The sequence below is a fragment of the Mustela nigripes genome, chromosome 3, assembly GCF_022355385.1.
Source record: "Mustela nigripes isolate SB6536 chromosome 3, MUSNIG.SB6536, whole genome shotgun sequence".
Classification (NCBI taxonomy): domain Eukaryota; kingdom Metazoa; phylum Chordata; class Mammalia; order Carnivora; family Mustelidae; genus Mustela; species Mustela nigripes.
Window position 1 is genome coordinate 177,252,967 of NC_081559.1, and position 26,330 is coordinate 177,279,296.

Here is a 26,330-nt window from a genome sequence, read left to right on the forward strand (position 1 = left end):
GACAACAGGGACGTTAGAATATTTTGTTTCTTTGTGTTGATGAAGGCAGACCTCCATACTGTGCTGTCTTATTTATAACCGGAAACTGAACCTCTATGATCCTACATTTGTGACTTCCTCAACATTTCCCCCAAACCTCTCCACCACCGCCCTTAGGTATAACCAGCTAAAGCCTGGTCTGTTCAAACTAATTTACTACTCACTTTATTTGCGTGCCGTTTTTCTTTTTGTAGTGTCATTGTCATGGGGCAGAGGTTCATAACCACACTGCTAATTGCACAACAGACATAGTGTCACATTTTGAGAGACTGTTGCCTCCTGTTGCCTGAACCAAAACATTCCTGTCTTATCGTATTCTTGGGATTCCAGGAATGTGAGCCCAGCTTCCCAAAGAATTCATACACATCACAATGAAACTGTTTCCAGTCTTGTATTTTTATTTGCCTGAAATTATTTTCTCCTGGAACAAGTCTGAAATTGCTCATTTATTTCTGCATATACTTCTGATCACTTTACACACACTAGAAACAAGAATTCATATGGTGGTCTGTAGAAGGTATGGGCAAAAACATCCTTGTGCAAGCTTGAATTTTACCACATGTTTTTTTTCTACATATGATAAAATCTTATCATTCTTTTTGTTAATGTGTAAGTAACATCATCTGATTTTCAAAATGTTAAACTAACCTGTTCCTAGCATAAAGCCAACTTGGTTGTGTTGTATAACCCTTGCGATTCATATTTCTTTTGTGCTACTTTAATAAGTAAAATGACCAGATTTATTTATTTTTACTATAATGTTCTCTCTGGTTTGTTATCAAGTTTATGCTGGTTGCATAAAATGAATTGGCGTTTGCTTGGTTTTCTGTTTCTTATTAGATTTTTATGTAAGATTGGTCTAATTTCTTGCTTAAATGCTTGGTGTAACTTTTACACCAAACTTTTACAGCTAGATGTGGTCTTTCTGAGTTGGTGTGGAAAGATTTTTAATTATAGTTTCAATTTCTTTAAAGACAAAATTATTCTGTTCTATTTCAGATAAACAATATTTGAAACATACTAAAAAATTATCTGTTGTTTATCTGAAATTCAGATTTAACCACATCCTATATTTTTTGGCAACCCTATAATATCCTCATTATATTTTGAATGTCTGAAAGGGTAATGCTTGTCTCATTTCTGTGAGGAGTTATTTGTGCCTTTTCTTTCTCTTTTTTCCTTGATTAGGTTCACTCGAAGTTTATCAATTTAATTAGTCTTTTCAAAGAACTAACCTTTGGGTTGTTTATTGTCTTGACTGTATGTTTCATTCCCATTAATCTTTACTTTTTTTTTTAACTTTTTTTTTTTGTTTGTTTGCCTTTATTTGTACCTCTAACTTCTTGGGATGGATAATTTGATCTTTGACTTTGAGGGTTTTTTTTTTTTTCCTTTTTTTTTTTTTTTTTAATATAAATTACCCTCTGTGCATGATATTACCTTGTTCCCAGGGGCTTGGGTTTTAGTTTGTAGATAATCAGGAGCCCATTAGTTCTATGCATAGGAGTGACCACTTTGCGTTTGCTCTTTTGATGCAGGCCATTTGCCATGTTATGAAAGAGGCAGCTTAGAAAAGCAAAATACCAGAAGTGGAAGAGGACAGGGTATTGAAGGGCAGCCTTAAGGAAAGGGGCAGTCAAAAGTTAGTCACCATTATTGGAGAGCAGGGACTGTCAGAGAAGAAAAATCCTCTGGTTCATACTGGATCACAAACTTGATGCCACAGAGACGAGGTGAAAAAAACTTCTTGAAGTTGCATATTTCATAGTTGTGTTTCTGCTGAAGATTATCCAGTAGATTTTGCATATTGGAATATGTAGTATTACCTTAAAATATAGAGAGTGAAAATATACATCGTTAAAAAATATAGATAGTTCAAAATACATGTAAGTATATATATTGTTAAGAAACAAAATTGAACTGAGTAAATTTGAAGATCTAATTGGCTTTACTACGAAATTCATGAATCAGATGGTATCCCATCTAGCAAGTTGAGGGGGGTTCTGAGGAGTTTCTGTAGCAAGGAGGGTGGGGCAAGAAGTTAGTACCAAAAGAAAAGAAAGGATTGTTCCGGAAAGGCTACTTTCCCTGAGGGAGACGGCAGGAGGTGTTATCATATGGATGATTTCATCTTCCTTTGGAGATACAGAGACTCCCCCCCACCCCACCCCTTCCCCATGACAGAGTACCTTATTTGTGCTAGAAATTTCAAGAGTGATTGTTTTAAAATTCCACTCTTCCAGGGATTAAAATTGCAATTAAGTCTTGGTTTGCTCTCTTGGGGGCAATTGGATCTACCTTGGGCTTGTGGTTTTCTTTTTCACTCTCTTTCTCAGTATATTTAGAGTACATGGCAAAACAAAGAACACATTTAATAACTATTTATACCTGGTTACATAGCACTTTGTTTTCTCACACCTGCAACCTTCAGGCCAAAGATTTTCTTGACCTGGATTCTCCAGGATAGAGCCGCAGGCATTGGCCATTCTGAAGTCTTCCTGGGTTGAGCCATGCCAGAAGTCTTAGGACTTGAAGACACTTCACTCCCTAGCCTATCACTTTGTCTTTTTTATTCATCTGTTTTAGTGAGGTAGATGCTATCTAAAATGTTCTTAGCAATTCTGTGAAAGATAGCTTATAAGGTAAAGTTTTCATTTTAGTTATAGATAATAAAGGACAAACGGCCTCATTTATTTTAAGAAAGAATAGTTGACTTGAATTCAGAGCAAGTCAGATTCTGTATTTTTTTTTTTTTCTCATTGAAAGAGAAAAAAATGAGCCAGGAATAAAACTTTAGTGGTTTGTTCATAGATAAGGCATTCTGCCCTTATTTGAGATAGACACCCCCCCCCAAAATTTTTTTTCTCACAAAGTGAATATGACTAAATGTATCTTTTTTGAATGGCCATCTTTAGAAACCAGCAAAGCTGGAGATGATGGGGCAGGATTTCTTCTCCTTTAGTGCCTGTGGTTCTTGGTCAGGCCACTTCTAAGAATGAAGGGGTAGACGAGACCAGGCAGCAAAGCAAAGTTTACCGAGCGAGAATCCTAAGCTCCTAACGAGGGAGGGGACCCAAGAGGGTTACCACTGGCATTTCTAAGTCTAGAGGTTTTTGTGGGCTTGTTGGTGGGCTGATTTAATCTGATTAACCCTCCATGCATTTTTCTATCATGTGGGAAAGGGTAGAGGCCCCTTGTAAAATCCTTTTAGGGGCTGATTCTTCTTAGGCCAGGGGGCAGGTGTGGAGGGAGGACTCAGGGCTCCTTGTCCCTGCTGCCTTTCTTCCAGCCACCCTTCATCAATATCAGGAGGTGTAGAACCTAGTCATTCTCCCAAGAATGAACTGAGATTTATAAATGGGCCGTTGTTTTATCAGATTCCAATGTTCTAAAAGTTTTGCTCCTGTCTCTTCCCTGGCATGTTGGGAAGAAGCCCAACGTATTTCCTTTTTTCCACTGGTTCTCTAGACTCATCATGTGCAGAGCTGCTCAGCTGACATGTCTATGGGAAGAGGTAAAAAAAAAATGTCCTCTTCAAAGGAAACAATTTTTGTGGTTACACATCTGGATGTTTGGGTACACATTGACCAATTCCTTCTGAAACGTGAAAACTTATTTAAGTTCCTACCATGATGTTAATTCATAGGAAGTTGACATCTTTAAAAAGCTATGGGGGGAGAAACTGCTTATAAAACCACATAATACTATCCTATGGGAACACACTATATAACATCGTGGTTTAAGTGCTAATGACAGGGAATAAATCGTTTAGATTTAATGCTAAGGTGTGGGTTTGGGTGTGATTATTGGATAAAGAAATACATACTTTCCTCGTCCATAATTAGTTACAATTCCTTAAATTATTTAAAATCAAATTGTTTAAAATTGGTTAAAATCAACACAAACAAACCAACTGATGCTCCATTCGACTACCCTTTTGTGTTAATTGTAAAATTTCTAGCTGAAGACTTGTAGAGGAAACCAAACGAGGAATGGTAGAATTACTGAGCTGCCTATGATGGTTTCACTATATATATTTGATTTTTCATTTTTCACTGATCCATCTCTCTGTCCATGGTGGCTGGGATGAAACCTTAAAGATTTGTTCATGAATAAGCCATCCTGGTGATGGGGAAGGATATGCAACCATCTGTCCATTCATCTAAAACATATTGATGTTCAGATGGAGATAGAGATGAAGAAGATGAGCTCTCTGCCTTTACAAAGCCCCTGACAAGTAACAGTCAGGAAATGATGTGCTCTGTGCTAATAATAGAACCATGTGTGGAATGTAGTGGGCTCAAGGGAATAGAAGGGGAAGCGATATATAGCTAAGGATGAAATAAAGAGGGCCTGGGTCAGGGGAGTAGCAGTGATCGAGAGGAAAATCACAGAAGTTAAGTGTTGGTTTTGAGTCCTGGTATCCTGGCAGCACTTCTTTGTAGCATACCAGTTGGGCCGAATCTTGGTTTCTCTATTGGTAAAATGGGATAAATTGTTGTTATGTGGATTAAGTGAGATAATTTCTGAAAAGTTCTTAGTATCCAATGCTTCAAATGCAGGAATTCTCTCTATATATTGGCTGTAGTACTAGTAGGAGTTCTCCAGACAAGCAGAACCAGTGGCACATAGCTATGTATTGTCTTATTTAATATAAGGTATTGGCTCACTCCTTTATGGAGGCTGAGAAGTCCCATGGTCTAATGTCTATAAGCTGGAGACCCAGGAGAGCTGGTGGTATCATTCCAGTCTGGATCTGGAGGCCTGAGAACCAGGAGAACCCATTGTGTAAATTCTGATTTGAGTACAGGAGAAGACCTATGTCCTAGTCAGAGAGAGCACATTCTCTCTTACCCCATCTTTTGTTCTGTTCGGGTCTCCAATAGATTGGAGGTGCTCCATCCACATTGGGGAGAATAGTTTGCTTTGCTCAGCCTACATATTCAGATGTCAATCTGATCCAGAAACACCTCTACAGACAAATCTAGCCTAATGTTAAACCAAATATCTGGGCTTCCTATGGCCAAGTCCAGTTGGTATATAAAATTAACCATCATAGCTTTATATTTATAATCAGGGCTGGAACTTGGGTGAGAAGTCACATAATGTAGTTGAACTTTTAAAAATTCTTTTATTTAAATTCCATCACTGCCTTGTACTGCCTGCAAGATATTGGTCAAGCGGCTTCATATCTCTGAGCCTCAGTTCCATTCTCTGTGGAGTTGGGATTTTAGTAGCGATTGCATGGGGTTCTTCTCAATAAAATGGATCAAAGCATGAGAAGAACATGGCCACGCATTAAAACTCAATAAATGTTTGCTACCATTCTTGGGGGGCTTAGAGAGAAGGAGATGTTAGTAGGACATCCTTAAATTTTAAAGTGAGTACTAATTGGATAGTCATGATATGCAGAGAATATGGAGGAAGAACAGGCTTGTTTAAAGAAAGAGAGGTGAGTTTTATTTTAATCATTGATGAGTATATCTACTGTCTCTGTTAGGTCGTTGGATATAAGGATCTGGTTCTCAGAAGCCATTCAGGTCCAGGCATTTAGCTTTGTGTATTGGCAGCAAATAAATTGTATCTGATTCCATGGTTATGGATTGGGTTTTCCAGGGAGGGGGGAAAAGATGCGAGTTTACGACCCTTGAGGGGAACGATGGAGAAAAAGAAGGCCATGATTGAAACCGGGCTGAAACAATGGTGTTAGGAGGAAGCCAGGGAAGAGGGTTATGCATGAGCATAGCAAGAGGTGAGACCTGGTTTCACAAAGGCATACAGAAACCACATGTCACAAAGTAGAAAAAGAAAATGGTGCTTCCTGGATTTGGCCACATGGAAGGCACCCAGTAATTGTCACCTTAGCAATTTCTGTGGAGCAGTGTGGACAGGAGGCAGAGTGCACGGGACTGAGATGAGAATGTGGCAAGGGAAGTCAGGATGTAGGCAGTATGGGTCAGGCTCAAACATGACACCCAACAGTCCATACCATTGAGGCATTTAGGTGGCTTGGATGGATTGGACATTCAAGGAGGTGTGTGAGGATTTGTGGTGCAGGGGGCAGTGATATCAAGGGAATTGAACTTAGCATTTACAAGAGCATCTGGCGTATTGCAAGCACTGGGTAGGTGTTAGCTGCTTTTAGCTGCCAGTGTGCACTTAGACACACGCACTCTGCTGCCTCCTAGGTCCACTCTGAGCCACTCCAGGAAACGGCTGGCTGCACAGCTTGACAACGAATGGGCAAAACGAGGAACTGGCCAAGTGATTCATCTACATACATCAAATCAGAGCAATGTGCTTGAGGGTTGACTGGCAATAACACCACCCTCCCTCTCTCCACCTCCTCCTGAAAGTTACATTCGTCCTTTCTTTAAAGTAGCCGCCTCTACCATTACCCTCCTAAAAGAACTGTTGGTGCTATTTTTTTTTTTTTTTTTTAAAGTAGACTCCACAAGTAGGCTTGACCTGAGGGCCCTGAAATGAAGAGTCTCACGTTCTACCTGCTGAGCAGGCCAGGTGCTCCTGCTGTTATTTTTAAATAAGCGTTAACCTGTGTAAAATGTTAGGATACATCTTGAAAGACGGCCCTTTTCCTTCTGTCTCAGTCCTCTCATTTTAGAGATCTCGCTATTTTATCTATTTTTAATTTAATTTTACTTATCTATTTGAGAGAGAGACAAAGAGCATGAGCTGGGGGAGTGGCAGAGGGAGAGAGACAAGCAGACTCCCTGCTGAGTGAGGAGCCCGATATGGGGCTCCATCCCAGGACCCTGAGCTCATGGCCTGAGCTGAAGTCAGACGCTTAACTGACTAAGCCACCAGGCACTGCACATCTTACTATCTTAGACAAGCGCACATAGACCTATTGTTTGCTTGTAACTCATATAGTATTTATCATATATATATTACTTATCATACATCATTGAACATGATCATATTATAAATCTGCTAAGGAACAGATAGTCTCAGACATAGTTCATGCAAGCATGAATTGCTCTAACCAGTCCTTTCCAGAAAAATAATGGGTGTATTCTTTGACCTAGGCAATCCCATTTTGGGAAATATATCCTACAGATAAAAATAGCCACTAAAATGCAAAACTGTAGTCAGTGATATTTCCTGTATTATTATTTGTAGCGGCAATAGGACTGGAAACAGCCTGAATATTTTATCAATAGGGAGAAAGTTGACTAATTTATAGTACTCCATAATATAAAGACATAAGAGATGTTCATGATATCTTATTAAGAATAAAAGCAAGTAGGGAATCCATATGCATGAGATGATCCCATATTGGAAACATAAATCAAACATTTTATTTATATGTGTTTATATCTTTGTGCGAACATATGAACTTATTTTGAATATGATTTTTCAGATCATGGAGAAAAGGACGGAAGAATTCACACCAGACTCTTAACATCGGTTATTTCACTCTGGAGTAGAAACAAGGTAGAGTGAGTTTGTTAATGGTTTCCTTCTATCCCTCCATATATTTGGACTTGATTATCAGAACAAGCTTGCATTACTTTTTCAATTAAAAAATAAACCCTGTAAATGAAAGGAAGAATAAAGCTTTTACTACTGTCTCATGAAATTATAAACCATCTATTTGGGAACAAGCATCATAGACACAAGGAGGGATGAAATGGAAATTAGCAAGGCTTGGATGAATAATCTTAAACTTGGAGTTAAAGAATCCTGGCCATGATTTGTCTTTACAATGTGATTTGAGAAAGTACAGGAATGCCTGGCTGGCTGAGTTGATCATGGGACTCTTGATCTTGGGGTTGTGAGTTTAAGCCCCGCATTGGGTAATAGAGCTTGCTTAAAAGTAAAAGAAAATAAATAAAAATGGCACCTGGCTGGCTTGGTCAGAAGAGGATGAGGCTCTTAATGTAAGGGTCATGGGTTTGAGGGCCACTTGAGGGTGAAGCCTACTAAAAAGAAAAAGAAAAAATAATTGAAAGAAAAGAATTCAGTATTGCTACCTGTCTTTATATGTAGTTACTCCTAGAAGGTCTTCTGGATTCTCATCTATGCTTTTGAATTGATTACTATGTGAGGTAACGTATTGGGATGTTCACACATTGGCAGAGATTGGTTTATTGACTTTATTTAACCAACATTTATTTAGTGAAATGATAACAAATATTAATATTAACAAGAGAATTTCTATTAATGTGAATTATTAATTAATATTAATAGTGACATTAAGAGTTAATTTCATTAACCATCTGAAAGAGCAGAATATGAAGGAGTGGTATTCAACTTAGTGTTGATCAAGTAGTAGTCATGGAAAAGAGGTCTTAGAAAGATTCCAGGACTATGGAGGGCCTGGGTGGCTCAGTGGGTTAAGCCTCTGCCTTTGGCTCAGGTCATGATCTCAGGGTCCTGGGATCCAGCCCCGCATCAGGCCCTGTACTCAGTGGGGAGCCTGCTTCCCCCTCCCTATCTGCCTGCCTCTCTGCTTACTTGTGATCTCTCTCTCTCTCTCTCTCTCTCTCTGTGTGTGTGTCCAATAAATAAATAAATAAATTCTTAAAAATAAAAAAGATCCCAGGACTATGGCAATGCCCCATTCTGGTGGAATTCTTTTGTAGGGAGTGAGTTGAAGGATGTATTGGAAGGGGAAAGTGCTCTCGGAATGAAGGAAAAAGGACAGAAGAAAGCATAGGAATAAAAGATCGAGTTCCTCAAAACCTTGAGAGAAATCATCTAGCTTAAGGGAGGAGAGCTGCTGGAGAGAGGAGGAGAGAGGGCAGTGGAGGTGAGAAAGAAAGACGTTGGCACAGGGTGTGCTTAGGCAACCAACGGGTGGGTGATGGGTGATCAGGGGAGAAGACGAAAGCTAGGAGGTGAGGGAAAGGTAGCAGGGACATGGGAAGTCATCCAAAACAAATATGCCTAATTTGAAGTTGGCCTAGCATTTGGCCTGGCTTGTATTTAGTCTCATCCACCAGCCAAGTGAATTCCTACGGGTAATTTATAAAGTGAGAAAGTGTGAATTAACATATTCATTAACATAATCATCTTTCATAACCAAGATGTCTTAAGCATCCAAAAGGTTTAATGTATCCAGTCTGTGCATAATAGCTTCAAATGATATATTTGGACAGAGCCCTCTGAGATGTTTCATTCTCCTTTGCCAAAAGCAAAGTTCCTGAAGTGAGGGAAAAGAAATCCTGATCAACAGAAAAATCATGGTAAAGATATAAAGGGCACAAGAAGTTGGTGTTGTCACAAGAATAGACCAACAGGAAGACAAGAAAACCCAATTTGGATATGAGATGGCGTGAAGTATCTTTGATATCTTACATGAGTCATTTAAATTCTTTAGGTCTTTGTTATATCAATAAGATGAGGGAATCTATGATTTCTCTGGTCTTGCATGATACCCAGTTCTCTTTGGCAAGGGGTGTTTTTGAAACTGATGAACATGGTCAGAATTGGAGGGAGTTACCTGTAATGAAGACACACTTTAAGATCATAGAAGATCAGTAGTGTGAGTTAGTTTGGAGTCTCACTGACTTGGGTTCAAATTCCATCTTTACATATATTAGCAGATGATGTTGAGAACGTTTCTTTTTTCTTTTTTTTTTTTTTTAAAGATTTTATTTATTCATTTGACAGACAGAGATCACAAGTAGGCAGAGAAGCAGGCAGAGAGAGAGAGAAGGAAGCAAGCTTGCCGCTAAGCAGAGAGCCCTATACGGGGCTCCATCCCAGGACCCTAGGATCATGACCTGAGCTGAAGGCAGAGGCTTTAACCCAGGTGCCCCGAGCCACCCAGGTGCCCCGAGAATGTTTCTTTATGCTTATTTTCCCATAAATAAAACTGAGAAGAGTAACAAGTATCTAGCTATTGGTGTGGTGAATGTAAACAAATAGTATGTGTTAAATGCTTAATGATACCCGACACCATGAAAGTGCTCGGAATGTGGTAGAAAATAAAATGAAACATTTCTGCTAATGTAAAAGCCAGATTTCTTTTTCTTTTTCCTGCCCTGCCCTTCCCTTCTCTTCCTCACCCTCCCTCTCTCTTTCTTTCTCTCTTTTTCTTTTTAAGTTATGGCTTTTCCTTCCAGATTGGGGGAACAAGGATTGTGAATGTCTTGGCAATAAAAACACAAATAAAGATGGTAGTGATTTAGCCATACACAGTAAACATACCATTTCACAGCAGGAAGGAAGGAAGGATCAAGAGTTGAGTAAACAAAGGAGGAATATTATTCAGACAAGGAACTAACCAGTTCAATGGCTAAAAATACTTTGGGATTGTCAAAGAAATTGAGTTGTTCCTTGGGTCAGGAACCCTGTGATTTATGAAATATAGCACATTTCTCTTCATGACCATTCTGCTGTGACCTCATGGTTCCTCTACTTCCAGGACTACCCGGCTTTTCTAGCCTCATAGGGGCAATGACTGAGCCCTGTGGCTATATTTCTATGAGTATCTTGAGTGAGAAATAACCTAGATCATCATCACCATCACCACCACCTCAAGTTCAAAATCTGGTTGAGTGCTAACACCTGCACCTTCATAGCCCTCTGAAGGGTGATCATGGGCTGATACCAAGAGATAGTTCAATCCCTCTATCTGCAGTATTTACCTTAATTGGGGAAAAAGGTTTTGGAAAAGAGCAACAGTGTTTTTGCATACAAACTTTGGACATGGCAGTATGTGATCGACCAGTGTTTTGGCCAAATTAGACAAGCAACCAATACTTACACGTTCATTGACTTCTGTGTGTTGAAATAAGCCATGATCCCTGCCCATGATGAGCTTATAGTCCTACAGTGACACACTGGAAGAGTTGTTTAGAAGGAGTGACCGAATGATGATAGGTTAAGATAACCGGTTAACAGGTTAAGATTCATCTAGAAGTTCACCACCTAACAAGAGGGATAGAAGTGGAAGGGGAATGATTCTATGGTGGGAGAGTTAAAAGTATTGGGCAGAATGGAGGAAGGAGATATATAGAAGAAACCTATTAGAAGGTTTGCTGTATGTCCATGGGAAACAGGAAGAAAATGCCTGGGAAAGTTTGCAGATTTGATTGGAACATGGGGAGAAAATATTGGATATCAAGACAGAATCATTTTTTTTCTCCTAGTCAACCAACCGATTTTTATTTTAATTAGTAGATAGGCCATGCTTTTTTTTTTTTTTTTAAAATACCTAATTCTCCTGTTAGCATTTTTGGTTAAAATTAGTGAACAGGAGTGAAACTATGAAGGCATGGAACAAAAGTATCCAAAAGTTGTCTGGACTTAAAATGTATCTCAGAATAATTCTATTCAAAGTGGTTTTCATTGTCACATTCGTCTCTTATCATTAACTGTCTTAGACCAGCAGGTCTGGACTTTCACCTTGACCTTGTGTCCTCTCATAAGGATACATGCAGGATCCTAGACACAGAATGGAGGTGGCTCCATGTCAGATCCCCAGGCATGCCCCTCTGTGAGCATGTGGGTTCACATGAAGGAGCAGGGAGGAGAGGAAAGCCCTGCCTTTCGGTAAAAGGCATATTTGATCTTTCCCGACCGCAGCAGAGGACAAGGCAGGTTTCCTGGAAGAAGCTCAGGGGAGGGAAAAGGAAAATTAGAAGGCTTCATCTGAAAAGTTGGGGCTAAGCTTGAATTCCTAATTGCCACAGGTCTTTTCCAAGAAGCATGCCCATCTGTGGTGTACCAGCCGTCAGCTGGGTGGCTCCCGGATCGTGTCTCCTTAGACAACTCAGCTGACGACACCACCACCATCAGCTCCTTCCAGGAATGCTGTGCCCATCCTCTATGGTTTTCTGTTGAGTTGGTCTGGCCCTACTTAAGAGGAAAATAATTGGTATTCTTTACGCTTGTGTTGGGCAGTAATTTCCTTTTGAGCCACCCTTCACATCAGGACCAGCCCTCTGCAAAATTATGCAGTAGACAGTTTGTTTTGATGCATTTTTCCCCCTCTGGTACCTATCAGTCACCCTGTCCTACTCTCCTTGGCCCAAATTTTCAGGACTCTTGCATTTTCTTATGACTGTCAGAAATAACTACATCCTCATCCCTGTGATATCCGCACTCACCCAGCAAACCCTCCTTCCTTTTGGAATTGTCAATTCAATTTGAAAGTGACCAGTCTTTTGTCTCATTCTACCATGTGCCAGACATGATGTCAAATGTCATGGTTGTCACAGTGAAGTGGACATGGTCCCTCTGCTTACGGAGGACACAGTTTCATGAGACATATAGGAAAAAATATCCAGCATTACAACAAAGATGTAAGGGCACGAGACAGCATAAAACATTGGAAGAAATTTCACAGTGGTGGAGCATGTCACTAAAGCCGTGCTGAGGTTTGTTGTGCAAGGGCCACAAAGCAAGTGTTCTGTAAAGATGGAATTGAGAGCTAGCTTGATCCTGCAGGTGGTGGGAGACTCACAGGCTAGTTATGCAAGAAGGTGACAAGATCTACAGATTAGAAATGTCTCTAAAGAGGGTCAGTGAATAGGATCCTATCTTAGAGCAGAAATCCCGATGAGATGGGGTGACCTTGATTGAGATAGAAGCAATGTAGATACAAAGGAAGGGGGCAGATTTGAGAGATATGTAGGAAGTAAAAATTACACAGTTGGTGACCACTTATGCCATTGTTTGGGGGAGATAAAGAATTTTTTAGGATTCTGATCAAGGCTAGAGCATGATGGTATCTTCCCAGAGGTGTGGGATACACAAAGTGGAATTGTTTGAAGACTCTTGTTTTGATGGTGGTGGGTGTAAGTGAGGCGTACCCCAACCTCAGCAATCTATTAATCAGTTTGTTACTTTCTTACCAAAATGGCATCAGATTGGTTTCATTAAGTTAAAATACATATCTCTTTTGTTACGCCCTTAAAAAATTATGATAATGCTGGCAGTTTCAGAGACCATAATAAATCAACTGAAGGAATGTCTTTCTTTTGTTTGGATGATGGGGTGGTACAGGTTATGGGGCTGCTTAGAATCACTTTGTGTGATCTGGACCATGGGTCATTATATTTACATGTGTGCCTGCCCTCGCTGCACACTTAATTTTTTTCTGACTTTTAAATAAGTTCTTGATTTCTGTCCGTGTTAGCTTTTAGTTCATTCTTTTGTCGTTCTCCATTCCCCCATTGCCCAAACCCTCTCTCTTTGTACAAATTGCGCTGGTGTCAACACAGAGACCTCCCAGTTCTTTTCTTTGTAATCTAAGAGGGACGGAATGGAGGCTTCTTTCCCATGGACTTAGAATTCAGAGAATCTCTATTGCTATCACAGAAGACATTGGGAGAGATGTGCTTACTGAACCAAGTAAGCATTCTCAAATCCTTGCTATTTCCCAGACACATAAGCTCAAGAGTATTGATAGAGCTTGGGGAAGCCAGATACTTGGGACATGAGAAAAATATTTTGATGTTGGAAAGCTCCATGTCCCTGGTTCCTTTGTTTCTATCAGTGCAGCTCCTAGAGATTCATTCTCTTTTTCCTGTGTTTCTTGATCTATGGGTATTAAGTGAAAGCCTTAGATTTCCCACTCCCCCCATCCCACAGAGTTTTGTTCGGATGTGAAGGAAGAGAGAGAGAGAGCAACAGACTCTTTTCAGGAGTCGAAGAAAGAGTAGCAATAATGTAAATAGAAAAAGTGTTTAATAAATAGCCTGGAAACAGAAATCTTACAGTTTTTGTAGGCTAAACCCAATAGACAAATACTTTCACCATTCACATGATTAGGCATCTAGCTACCTAGTGCCCTTCATCATGTGGTGGGAAAGAACAGATCCACTTGTTATGCAATGTGGACCTAGGAAGTGGTTTTAGATTGGTTTTGGCTTCTTTGAGATGGTTTTGGACAAGATTTTGTTATGAAAGCTAAGCACAAGTTATGATTGCATGCTACAAGAATGCCCCATATTCATTGGTAGTTCAGTCTCTTAAACCCACATTGAAATCCTGTAGGGCTATTGATGTCAGAGGCAATTTAGGAAGAAAAGCATAAGCGTTAGCTACTGAAAAATATGGAAAATGGCTTTGGGTCTTGATTCTGTATATGAGCAGTGCAATTGCAATGATCATGGACGAGGCTCAGGTTCACTAGGCAGAGACACAGATCTTGGATGACTTTATTCAGGTGGTATGCTAGGACCCTGGCAAATTAAATGGCATAATAGGGATTAAGCAAAGGAGAGAGAGGTCAGGTTGCAAGACACTCCAGTGGAGTTACAGGTACAAAAGAGAGGTCACATTTGTTAGCTCCCATTTTCTATCCTATTTTGAAAAACAGTAAGTCACTTAACGGCTATATAGAAATATAAAATTCAGTACCCAATAAAAGCTGGAAATTGAGTGGGAGAAAGAGGAGGACATATTCATTTGAAGGAGAATTTTATAGAAATCCTCTGTTCTTCTTAAATTCTACCAGAATTACCACAGCAATAAAATAATAAGACTGTGATTTTCTTGAGAGCAAAGACCATATATTTTCAACTTTATATCCTCAGCAACCCAAATAGTTGCTGGTGCTCAATAAATGTGTGTTTGCTGAAGGAATATGTAATCAAATGGTTCCATTGATATACAGAGTCCATATATCACATTATAATATTTACATTATGATGTTAACTTTGTTTACCTCTTATCTATTACCAGAAGTTAACAAAGTTTTCCTATAACAAAACTTATAAACTTCTTAGGCTAAAAGATAAAATTGAGACTATTATGTAGGTGCTTATGTAACATGAGGGAAAACAAATGTCCACTGTATTTCACTGATGAAATTAAAAAATATAGTGATCATTGAGTATATTTTTTTGTAGTAGAATGAGAAAAATGGAATTCTTTAGGAGGAGATAATGTTTCATTTAATTGGGTTTGATGTCCCCATCATCAAAATATTTTGCAAATGTTCATCTATTAATAATAGTATGCAATGAGATTTTAATTATTTCATTTAGAGTTTGAGTTTTGTATTATTTTTGCATATTACTAAATAAAAGTTTTCTTTTGATTTTTTTTTCCTACCATTTACATATATAATAGGTGTTCTTAGTTCTCAGACCATACAAAACACAGGTGGTGGACTGGATTTGGCCCATGAGCTGTGCTTTGCTGACTCCTGATCTATACTGACTGGTTTTGAAAAGTGTTTAGTTTATTTATTTATCCCCTGTCATGGAAAATTGAATTTGAAAATGTGTCTCTAATTACATTATTTGCAATATCTCACAAACCAAAAAGTCTCTAAATTTGAGAGTTTTCCTCTATTTTTTAAAAACTACTGTCACATGGGTATTGGTCTAAGAGCCACCCCACTCCCTCTGCTCACACACACCCCACAATAAAATTTACTTCAGTATCCCCTTATCAGGTTAAGATAAACTTACTCTTAAACTGAGTATGATTCTTAGCAAGGCACAAATAGAGGACAAGGACTTCAAAAGAACTTCCTCTCCCTGCGATAAAAATACAATGACAAGGACAGAACCCTAAGGAACTGCCAAGCCCACTGGATGCCCAAATTTGAAGTTGTTTTTTCATGTTGTACTTTTGGTCGGAAATGCTTGACATGCTTCTGTGTCTCCTAAGCCTTGCTCCCCCCTGTCACTTCTAGCCTGTCTCTCCTCTTTTCCTCTTTCAAAACCCCAGATTCTTTCAGTGCATGTCATTGACTTCATTATCCATGACCCTTCCTTGTGGCTGTCATAGCCACCACCAGATTGTGTCCTCACTTCCTGGCCTTATCTATTCCTCTGTAAATCACCACATAGAACAGGGTAAAGGGCAGAGAATCGGGAATCAGACTGGCTTGGTTCAAACCCTGGCTCTCTCACTTACTCGCTGTTCTCTGTCTCTTAAACTATGAAATGGGTATAAAAATAGTACCACCCTTTTAGGGCATTGTGAGGATTCAATTTTTTTTTTTTTTTAAGAGGTTCTTAGAATAGTGCCTGTCATATAGTAACACTTAATATCTTCAGAGCCTTCACTCTCTTTGAAAAATAAAGTGATAAATATGTAAGACAAATACAGGTAGTACTAACTGCAAATACCTACTGGATGCTTACTAGGTGCTAGGAACCATGGAAAATACTTTGTATATGCGAACTCACTTAGGGTTCACAATAGCTCTGTGAAGTGGTATATACTCTTGTCCTCTATTTTAAAATGAAGAAACAGGCATATGAATGTAAGGTAGCCTGCCCAAGGTCACCTGCCAATAATTGCAGGAGCCAAGATGAGGGTGGTCCTTTCTATTTCCTCGTCTCCCAACTCCTTGAACTCTTCAGCTCCAGCTGTCTTGTTTTCCATTGCACCTGAGCCATCTTGTCATCGCTGATAAGAATACCACTCCCCAGACTTCAGTTCCAAATGTCCCCTTTTCTGACCATCTTCTGCTCACCTCCTACATTTTTACATTACTTCCTGTTATAGTCTCACAGCAGACATTCTCTGACCTCATTCAAACTTTGTACACATTCACCCTACTTCTTTCTCAGCCTAAAAAATTCAAGATGGAGTCCTGGGACACTCCCTCAAAAATACTCTTAACCACTTTGCTCCATTCTCCACCTCCGCTATCCTACTTATCTGGCAACCCCAGCTAGACCAAATTATCCACTAACTCTACGCCAACACTGTAACAGTAAAACAGTGTTAACAATCTGAACTCTGCTACCTGCTCTATAATACACTTCCTCACTCTCAGAGACCCTTAATTCTTATCTTCTCTCCCCATATTTCAAATATTCCTTCTGCATCTGCCTACTGTCTTGATACCAGTGACACTTCCTCTATCAAAAAACTAGATACCCCTGGTTGTGAACTGCTTTATCTTTTAACAGTTCAATCATCCTTTCAGCAATTGTACTCAACGACTGAGTTATCCATCCTCTTCAAAGGTTGGGCTTATTTTTGTTGCTAAGACCAAACCATCTGTTAATGTCTTAGATGCCTTTCCACTTCATTTTCTCAAGGAGTTGACCCCTGCACATTTCCTACGTCAACATTTTTCCCATTTTAGGATCATGCATACTGACATACAAAATGCACGAAGTCATCCATCCTAAAATAAATCTGCAACCGACCCCAAACCCCTATGATCCTCTGTCCTTCTTTGGAAACTATCATGTTTGTCTTCTCTACTGTGTATAAAAACCTTTTTAAAATACAGTATGTGTTGACTGTTTTGACTTCTTCACCCCCCCTTTCTCTCTGCGATTGCTTATTTATTTATTTGTTTGTTTAGTTTATAGACAGAGAGAAAGAGCACGACAGAGAGTGCACAAGTCAAGGAGAGGCAGAGGAAGAGACAGAATCTTAAGCAGGCTCCACAAATGTGGGGCTTGATCTCATAACTCTGAGGTCATGCCCTGAGCTGAAATCAAGAGTCAAACACTTAACCGACTGAGCCACCCAGGCTCCTCTGCATTTGCTTTAATGGACCCCCTCCACTGAAATTGTCTTTATAAAACTGTAGTACTGGAGACTGTTGATTATATTTCCATCCCCCTTTTTTCTTGTACTCCACTTCCTCCCCTTCCTTTTTCCCCTTCTTTTTCTTATTCTTAACTTCTTTTTTTTTTCTTTTTCTTTTTTTTTTCCATCTTCTTATTTGAGTTAAGTCTTTTATTTTTTTTTATTTTTATTTATTTTTTTTTTAAAGATTTTATTTATTTGTCAGAGAGAGAGAAGAGCACACAGCAGGGGGAGCAGCAGGCAGAGGGGAAGCAGGCAAGGAGCCTGATGCCAGGCTTGATCCCAGGACCCCGGGATCATGACTGGAGCGGAAGGTACATAGTTAACCGACTGAGTCACCCAGGCATCCTTTTTTTTAAGATTATTTATTTGAGGGAGAAAGGGGTGCCTGTGGTGGGAGGGACGAGTTAAGTCTTTTATTACATTGGGGATTTTCCACACGTGATCAAGAAAGATAACCAGACCCCTTCCCAGTGCTTGGGATCAGAATTATAATTGATCTAAGTAAAAAATAATATGTAATTCTATTTTTCTAGCCAATGACTGGTATCAACTTGGCATTAAGACTAATATAGGCCAGTAGATTTTGAGGAAAAGACTGGTGGGGGCATATCTGGGCAGTTCTGACTAAAAAGAAAAGGATAGACGAGAAACCTCCTTTCTTGGATATGGTTATGTCTGTAACGTTTTGAAGATGTACAGTCATCTTCTACCACATAGGAAGACATTGTCCATAATCTGAGCATGGCCAAAAAACAAGATAGAGAATATGTGGTTCTTGGTGGTGGTGTTGATCCTTTGAATTAAGGAACCCTAGAATAGCCCAAGGTCTAGGCATATTGATATGTGAAATAACTAGCCCCATATTATTTAAGATAATCTCAGTTGGGGCTCTGTAGTTTTCAGCAGAAATAATTCTGATCCAGATTTCCCTACCCTCATTTGCTTGCATTTGGTAACATTTGTCATTGTTGACCTCTCCATCCTTCCTGAAATATATGCTTCTTTAAGCTTCTGTGACTCACAGTCCCTTTCTTTTTCTTCCACCTGACACACTATGCCATGAGTAACTTGCTGTCCACAATTCCACTGGGACTCTAAATTTTGATATGACACAGGGCACATCCTTATCTCTCATGGTCTTTTCAACTATAGTGTCTCCTTAGGGAACTCACCCATTCCAGAACAATCTATAAGCTAAGGACTCTCACTTTTAAATCTACAGCCCCAGTCTTCTTTCTGTTTGGCAGACTCATGTATGTCACTACCGACATGACATCTCCACTTGCATGTCTACTGGCCATACTATTTATAACATGGCCAAAACGGAAGAGTCCTTCACTCCACCCACTATTACTTCAACTCTCCTATAAGGTTTTGCTCTCTCAGTAAATGTTCTTACCACATAACCTACTGTACGGGTAAAAAATTCTAGGATTTAGGGATTTTTATTAATTTATTTTCTTTATCCTCTGCACACAGCCATGCAGGTGTTTCTCCAGGGTGTGTCCTGAGTCCAACTACTACTCACCAATCTTGAGCTCAAGCCTCCATCATTGTTGGCTCTACAGTGGCCTCCAGTCTCTCTGATCTCTTGCCTTCACACAGTGATGTGCCCTTCTCTCAAACAGTTCCATCTACAGAGTCATCATCTAAAACACAAGGTAGATTAAGTCACTTCTCTCTGGAAACCATCCAGTGACTTCCCATTAAAAATGTCAAGCTCCTGGCTTTGGCGTAGGAAGCCCTACAGGATCTGGGTCTTCCTCACCTCTCCTTTTTTATTTTCCTTTCTTCTCTATGAGCAAGTTAAGCTTGTTCTCTTCTCAGGATCTTTGCATGATTTTCCTTTTCTTTGGAACAATCTTACCCATGTCTTTTTCCCACCCCTAACCTCCCACTCCACCCAGATTTCTTCACATCTGCCTTTGTCTTATAGTGCAGTACTAAATACACACATCTTCTAATAGAAATTTTCTCTGACAACACTAAATAGCCCAGCATCCACATTTACTCACTGTCACCTCCCTATTTTGAATTCTTCATACTGAATATTAATAAGTTTTCTGTTTGTTTTATATAAAATTGTGGTCTACTTTCCCGATGATAATGTAAGCTCTTCAGGTGGAGGACCCTGTCTTATTTAACTGTATCTCTGGTGTCACTTTATATCTGGAGTCTCTATATCAGATTAAAGACCTCACACTCAGCTGCCAGGGGTCTAGCTCTGCCGAGACCATAAGTGTCCATTGCCTCCAGGGATCACTCATCTAGTTGAGATCATAGCAAATACAGGTATTAATGTACTTTACCATTTTTATTTGGGAGAATCTTTACTTCTACCTTTGTCTCTTTGGAAGTAGATGTTCAGAAAAGCACAAAACTTTGAAGCTCTTTGGATATAGACTTAGATATCAACCCTGGTGTTATGTAAAATCTCCACTCCTCTTAGTCTCAATTTCCTTTATGTAAAATGGTGGTAGTTTTACTTACTTTTTAGAGTTTTATTTGCTATGATAAAGCAGCAGATTTCATTGCATGAAGATAGTGGTCAAGCAAAATCATTGCTATTATTCTTTATGGAATTTGTTGTATCTCTGATTTTCTTAAGAAGGTAGATGCCAGAGGAATTGGACTTTGATCCAATCTGTGGACTTCAAGGTCCAGTGGCATTAGCTAGACCTGTGAGATGCTGTGTTTGACCCTTTTAGCAACACCTTTCTCTGAGCCACTTTTTCTTCTTAGGTTTGGAAGCAGATTTAGTGAATTTAAAGAGTGAATTTAGAGATGGCTGAGTATAGTCCCATTAATGTGTTTATTGGGCCGCATTGGGCAAGACAGTTAAATTTTAATTTATTCTCATCACTCAGCTTTTATTTTCCTCAACTGCACAGTGGGAATAATACTTGTGGGCCCTGTATCATGGGTTTTTTTTTTTTGTTTTTTTTTTTAACATCTCTGAGTTTGTCTTTTGAGAGTCACCACCAGTTCTCCTGGATCTTCCAATTCTGCCCCCATTTCTTGTCATCCATATGGTGTCTTCAGGAATAGAGTTCATTTGCCCAGCCGGGGAGGCAGGACCAACAGAACATTTTTTTGCCAGGAGTTTTCGAATTGATAAGTGCAAAGAGAGTTAGTAGCTCTGCAGGGCCAGACATTTTAAGATATAAATCTTTGGAGCTGTTGGTAGCACAGTTTCCTGCCAAAGGGAGAAAAATTGTCCGCAGTGAGAGGAAATCAAAGGCAGCGAAGGCCGGGGAGAAGGGATACCAAAAGAAAAAGATTCAGTAGGCTTGGAGTTGCTGGTTCTAAATGTTCCCAAAGCCTTGCTACATCTATGACCTCATTCAGTCCGCTTGTTTGGGGATTTTTTTTTAGTCATATTTTATCCTTTTTTGCCTAAGTGAGTTAAAATCCTGTTTCTGACACTTGCAAACAGGGGATCCAGAAACCAGTCCAGCCTTGTGGCCTTTTGTAAGTTGTGAACCCTCCTTCTCTGACTCTTACTTTTCTTCACTAAAAGGACACAATGCTTAATGTTTACACACCTATATGGTGTCTGATACATGCTTGGTGATTCCTAGTAAGTAGCTATTCTTATCATTAAGAATGTAGTCCTATAAATGATAGACTCTCTTTGGCCCATTCACCCTCTGTCCCATTGTGACTTGCGAACAGACCTTCTGAGGAAAAACAGACTGAATGGTGTGCAGAAGTGGAATAAAGCAGGAAGTATTTCTGACAGAGACTTCTGGAAAGCTCTCATCATAGTGAGACTAAGGGATTAATGAAATTTGGAACTGATGTGTAATGAGAAGAGAGATTAGCAAGGCTGACATGATCAGAAAGAATCTCTTTAGGAGTTCTAACTAGTCAGTCTCCAGGGAACCAATTTAAATAATCTTGGTCACATTTCAAATAAAACTTTTGATTGCTACCTCCTTTTTCCTTACTTAGCATATGCTATTAGCAGAAGTGGTAGGAGATAGAACTGGAGGGAAATGATAGAAAATAGAGTAAGAGTCATAAAGCAGGCGTTCTAGAGGTGAAGAATATAAACATAGAGCCATTCCTTTTCCCCCTTAAGTAAAAGAGGAAGAAAGCAAGCTAAGGTCAAAGATTAGTTTCAATGTAATATAGATAATCAATTTATGATTTTTAAAATTAATACACTTTATTTTTTTACAGTGGTTTTACATCCACAGCAAAATTGAGCAGAAAGTACAGAGTTGCCATAACTCTCCCCATTATTAACATCCAGAGTGGTATATTTGTTAGTGTTTTCCTTCACTTAATATTATGCATTTCAGTTTTCTCAGTTTCTTTGCTTGGCTTGGTAGATCATTCGTTTTAGCAGTAAATCATATTCCACTGTCTGAATATACCACAGTTTATCTCCTATTAAATGAAATCTTGTGTTCAACATTTCCCACATTTTAGCAATTATGAATAAAACTACTGTAATCATCTATGTGTAGGTTTGTGCAGACATACATTTTTGATTCACTTGGGTAAATACCAAGAAGCATGATTATTGGATCATATGGTAAGAGGATGTTTAGTTGTTGTTTGAGTAGAGAAAGAAAGCAGAGGGAGAATGAGATAAGCAGATGCCCTACGGGGTTGAGAGCCTGATGCAGGGCTCGATCCCAGGATCCTGAGATCATGACCCAAGCTGAAATCAAGAGTTGGACTTTCAACTGACTGAGCCACCCAGACCTCTGGGGATGTTTAGTTTTGTAAGAAATTGGCCAAGTATCCCCCAAGGTGATTGTACCACTTTCTGCTCCTACCAGCAATGAATGAGAGTTCCTGTTGCTCCTCAGCTCTACCAGCATTTGGTGTTTTTAGTGATTTTGGCCATTCTAATAAGGATTTAGCAGTATCTCATCATAGTTGTTTTTTTAAAAGATTTTATTTATTTATTTGTCAGAGAGAGAGAAAGTACAAGCACAAGCCGGGGGAGTGGCAGGCAGAGGGAGAAGTAGGCTCGCCGCCAAGCAGGGAGCCTGATGCAGGACTCAATCCCAGGACTCTGGGATCATGACCTTGAGCCACAGGCAGTCGCTTAGCAGACTGATTCACTTAAATTAAAACTATGTTGAGGGACACCTAGTGTCCCTCAACATAGTTTTAATTTGCCCCTCTCTGATGACATATAATGTGGAACATCTTTTCATATGCCTATTTGTCATCTTCTTTGGTTAGGTGTCTGTTCAGATCTTTGGCCCATTAAAAACAAATCTCTGAGTTATTAGTTTCTGAAGTAGAATTTAGTGATTCATCAGTTGCATAGAACACCCAGTGCTCATTACATCAAGTGCCCTCCTTAATGCCCATCACCCACTTGCCCCATCCCCCCACACACCTCCCCTTTGGCAACCTTTAGTTTGTTTTGAGAATTCAGTGTCTCTTATGATTTGCCTCCTTCTATATTTTCATCTTATTTTATTTTTCCTTTCCTTTCTCTATGTTCATCTGTTTTGTTTCTTAAATTCCACATGAGTGAAATCATACTGTATTTGACTGACTTATTTCACTTAGCATACTACCCTCTAGTTCCACCTACTTCATTACAAATGGCAAGATTTCATTCTTTTGATGGCCAAGTAATATTCCACTATATATCTCCTATTCCACTATATATATATATATATATATATATATATATATATTCCACTATATATATAGTGGAATGTGTATATATATACACACACACACACATACATATATATATCACATCACATCTTCTTTATCCATTCACCTGTTGTTGGACATCTTGGCTCTTTCCATATTTTGGCTATTGCAGGTATTGCTGCTATATACATTGGGGTGTTTCTTTGAATCACTATGTTTGTACCCTTTAAATAAATACCTAGTAGTGCAATTCATGGGTCATATGGTAGCTCTATTTTTGATTTTTTGAGAAACCTCCATACTGTTTTCCAGAGTTAGCCCATTTTTTAATCAGTGTTTGTTTTCTTATTGTTGGGTTTTCAGAGTTCTTTGTATATTTTGGGTAACAGTCCTTTATAAGATATATCCTATACAATATTTTCTTCTAGTCTGTGGCTTGTCTTCCCATTTTCTTGAGATTGTCTTTATAATCTGCTTTTGAAATTGAAAATAGAACTCTTTCTTTTGATGGGCTTGCACTGATGTGCCTCACGTTTAAGAACATCACAAGGCCACATATAAACTTCATCACTTGTCCATCATACACCTCTGATTCTACGGACAGTAGTTGTCTATGGGCCAACTCATGCCTTCCAGACAGTCACCTCAACTATTACTGCCTCTTTCATTCAACATATTTGCCACAATTAGCGTAAGCAGAGGTAGATGAAATGCAATACAGCCTTAAGTGATGTCAAACAGGAATAAGTTAAGTACTTATTTTTTAAATCTTTATCAACATAGCACAAGTATGAAATGAATTGACTCTATCTCCTCTTGCTTCAACAAAGAGAAATGTAGTGTCCTTCTTTAAGCTGATAACCTTGTTGTATTCTTTAAGAGTGAATTTAAGAAGCAGTGTGAGTCCATTGTCATCTGACTTCCTAGGAAACAACTCAGCATAAAATTCTGCAAAACCACAAAAAAATCATTGTATTTGGTAGGTATTCAATTTTAAATGCCCTTAGGCAACAAGTCGATTTATTATGTCTTCTGTAGGGATTCAGTCACTCTGGGCCCACAAATGGCTCCGTTCTCTTATTCAGGCATGTATTTTGCTCCTAATTCATTCTGATGGCTCCTGAGGATATCTAGTTATTCAAATGAGATATTTGCTAGTTTACGTATTGATGTTCTTTTATAGATGAGGCCAAAAGCTGGTCTTACACACACACACACACACACACACACACACACACACTGCTATGAGACAAAAGTTAAGCACGACTAAATCTTTTATTTTATTGATTCTGAACTGTGGAGTTTCGACAAATACACATGCTTGAAAGCCTCAAACCTCTGTTCTGAAAAAAAACATATTACCTTTATCTTTAGACCTCCCTACTGCTCTCCACTATTATAGTTAAATTTTAATGCATTGCATATTTCCATTTTTGCCTCAGCTTCCAGGAAACAGAAGACCATTCATTCTCAATAGGAATTGAGCATTTTACTTGACCCTAGCCTGACAAGCCTCAATTGCTTCTGTGTCTTTTGGATAATCTTTATTGTTATTTATTATATTCAGAAGTATGTTTCATTTTAAGCAATTTAAATGACTTTTGAAGAAATTCCAGTATTCAATAACTTCTTTCAGCAGATATTTAATGAGTACTATGCCATTAAGTTATTGTCTCTTGGCTCCAGACCTACCCTCTACACTCAGCTTTGTGATGTTGGCTGGAGCCCTGCAGGCCTCATTGTGTCTCCATTTCAGGCTGCCTCCATGTTGGGCTCTGCCAACAGGGGGCAACAGAGGGAGACCCCCAGGCTTGAAGACGAAGAAGGGATATTCTCCTTTCTCCAATTTCCCATGGCGTGACTACCCTTCAGCTTTCTGCTCCCATGGTATCACCCAAGCAATACTTCTTCCCTTGGAAGTTGTTCTTTCCCATAATAACTGCTAAAGCCAACGAGCAGTTAGTTCTTCCAGTGAGAGCAAAGCCCATTTCATCTCACTTACCATCTTGCCAGCCCAGACCTGTCACAGTCTCCCCTAGAAGATCCGGGTGCCATGCCCACTGTTAGGAGCTAGTTGGACAGTTAAGTAGTCAGGGCCAGAAAATACGGAGTCAGGACAGTAAGATAAGAGGCACTTACGTCCTGTATTGCAGCTTAGAAAGGACCACACTAGTATTCTATTTTGTAGACTTTGCAGAAATGACTTCTGCAGAACCTCCTAAGATAAGTCAGTTAACCACAGAGCATTTATCACTGTCACAGGCAAGGGGCAGTTAACACATAACCCCCAGATGTCAGTAAAGAAGACCATCAGCACGTAGACATTAACCTAATAGATAGACAGATATGTGACCAAAGCCCTGAATGGCATGATTCAGCACACCCTGATTGCTTAAGATAGTTCTGCAAAAGAGCTCATAGAAATCCCTAAGCTTAGAAACGCCAAGGGCAACCCTCTTGGCTCCCCTCCTCTTCCGGGAGCTTTGCTTTGCTGCCCTCCTCTCTTCCTCTGCTCTCCTTCTTCATTCTTCGAAGTGGTATGACCAAGAACCATGGGCACTAAAGGCTGAGGAATCCTATACCACCACCACATGGCTCCTCAAAGCTCAGAGACACCAGCTGTGGAGAGCCCCCTCCACAGAGCCCAGAGTTTCAGCTCTGCAAGGACCCTCTCTAGGTCTCTAGGGTTTATCATCTCCAACATCTCCTTTGCTCCCCCAGCCTGAGAGGTGGTAGCTGCTCCCTACAGTTGCTATTTCTGAGATACTAGAGAGTTCTCTTTGTATTCAGGTACCTGGTTAACTCTATAGTAGGTAGTACTTCTTCATATTCAATTCCTTCTCATCAAACTGCTATAATTTTTGATGCCTAGTTGGCTCCTTGCTGATGCAGGTGTTTTACTTGAATTGAGTATAATTCTAAGGGTCAAAGAATAGTCTGACTAAATCCACTGCTTTCATAGAATGAATCCTCTTATAGGGCTGGACAGGAAACACACATAAATATGAACTATGATAAATGGTACTTTTCCATGACTATGAAAAAAAAATTAAGCCAGGTAAGGGAGAAGAGAGTGCCCAAGCTAGAAGGAAGAGGCTTCTGTTGCATGGGGTTGGTAGAGAAAAGCCCTTTCTGGAAGGCCTGGACATTTCAACATTTTTGAAGGA

The 26,330-nt window shown here is 39.5% G+C and overlaps 2 long non-coding RNA genes across 9 annotated transcripts in view; one reads left to right on the top strand and one right to left on the bottom strand.

Moving 5' to 3' along the window:
* Positions 1 to 26,330, top strand: part of LOC132014254 (uncharacterized) — a 268,817-nt gene that overhangs the window by 114,448 nt on the left and 128,039 nt on the right. For all 8 annotated transcript variants that reach the window (XR_009403259.1, XR_009403258.1, XR_009403255.1 and 5 more), the window contains one exon: positions 7,421 to 7,494. This is a non-coding gene — a long non-coding RNA (uncharacterized LOC132014254). The remainder of the gene's footprint in view (positions 1 to 7,420; positions 7,495 to 26,330) is intronic.
* LOC132014255 (uncharacterized) lies at positions 1,541 to 25,237 on the bottom strand. The gene is made up of 3 exons (XR_009403262.1): positions 25,166 to 25,237; positions 19,058 to 19,178; positions 1,541 to 1,865 (listed from the first exon to the last, which is right to left on the bottom strand). It is a non-coding gene; the product is annotated as an uncharacterized LOC132014255 (long non-coding RNA).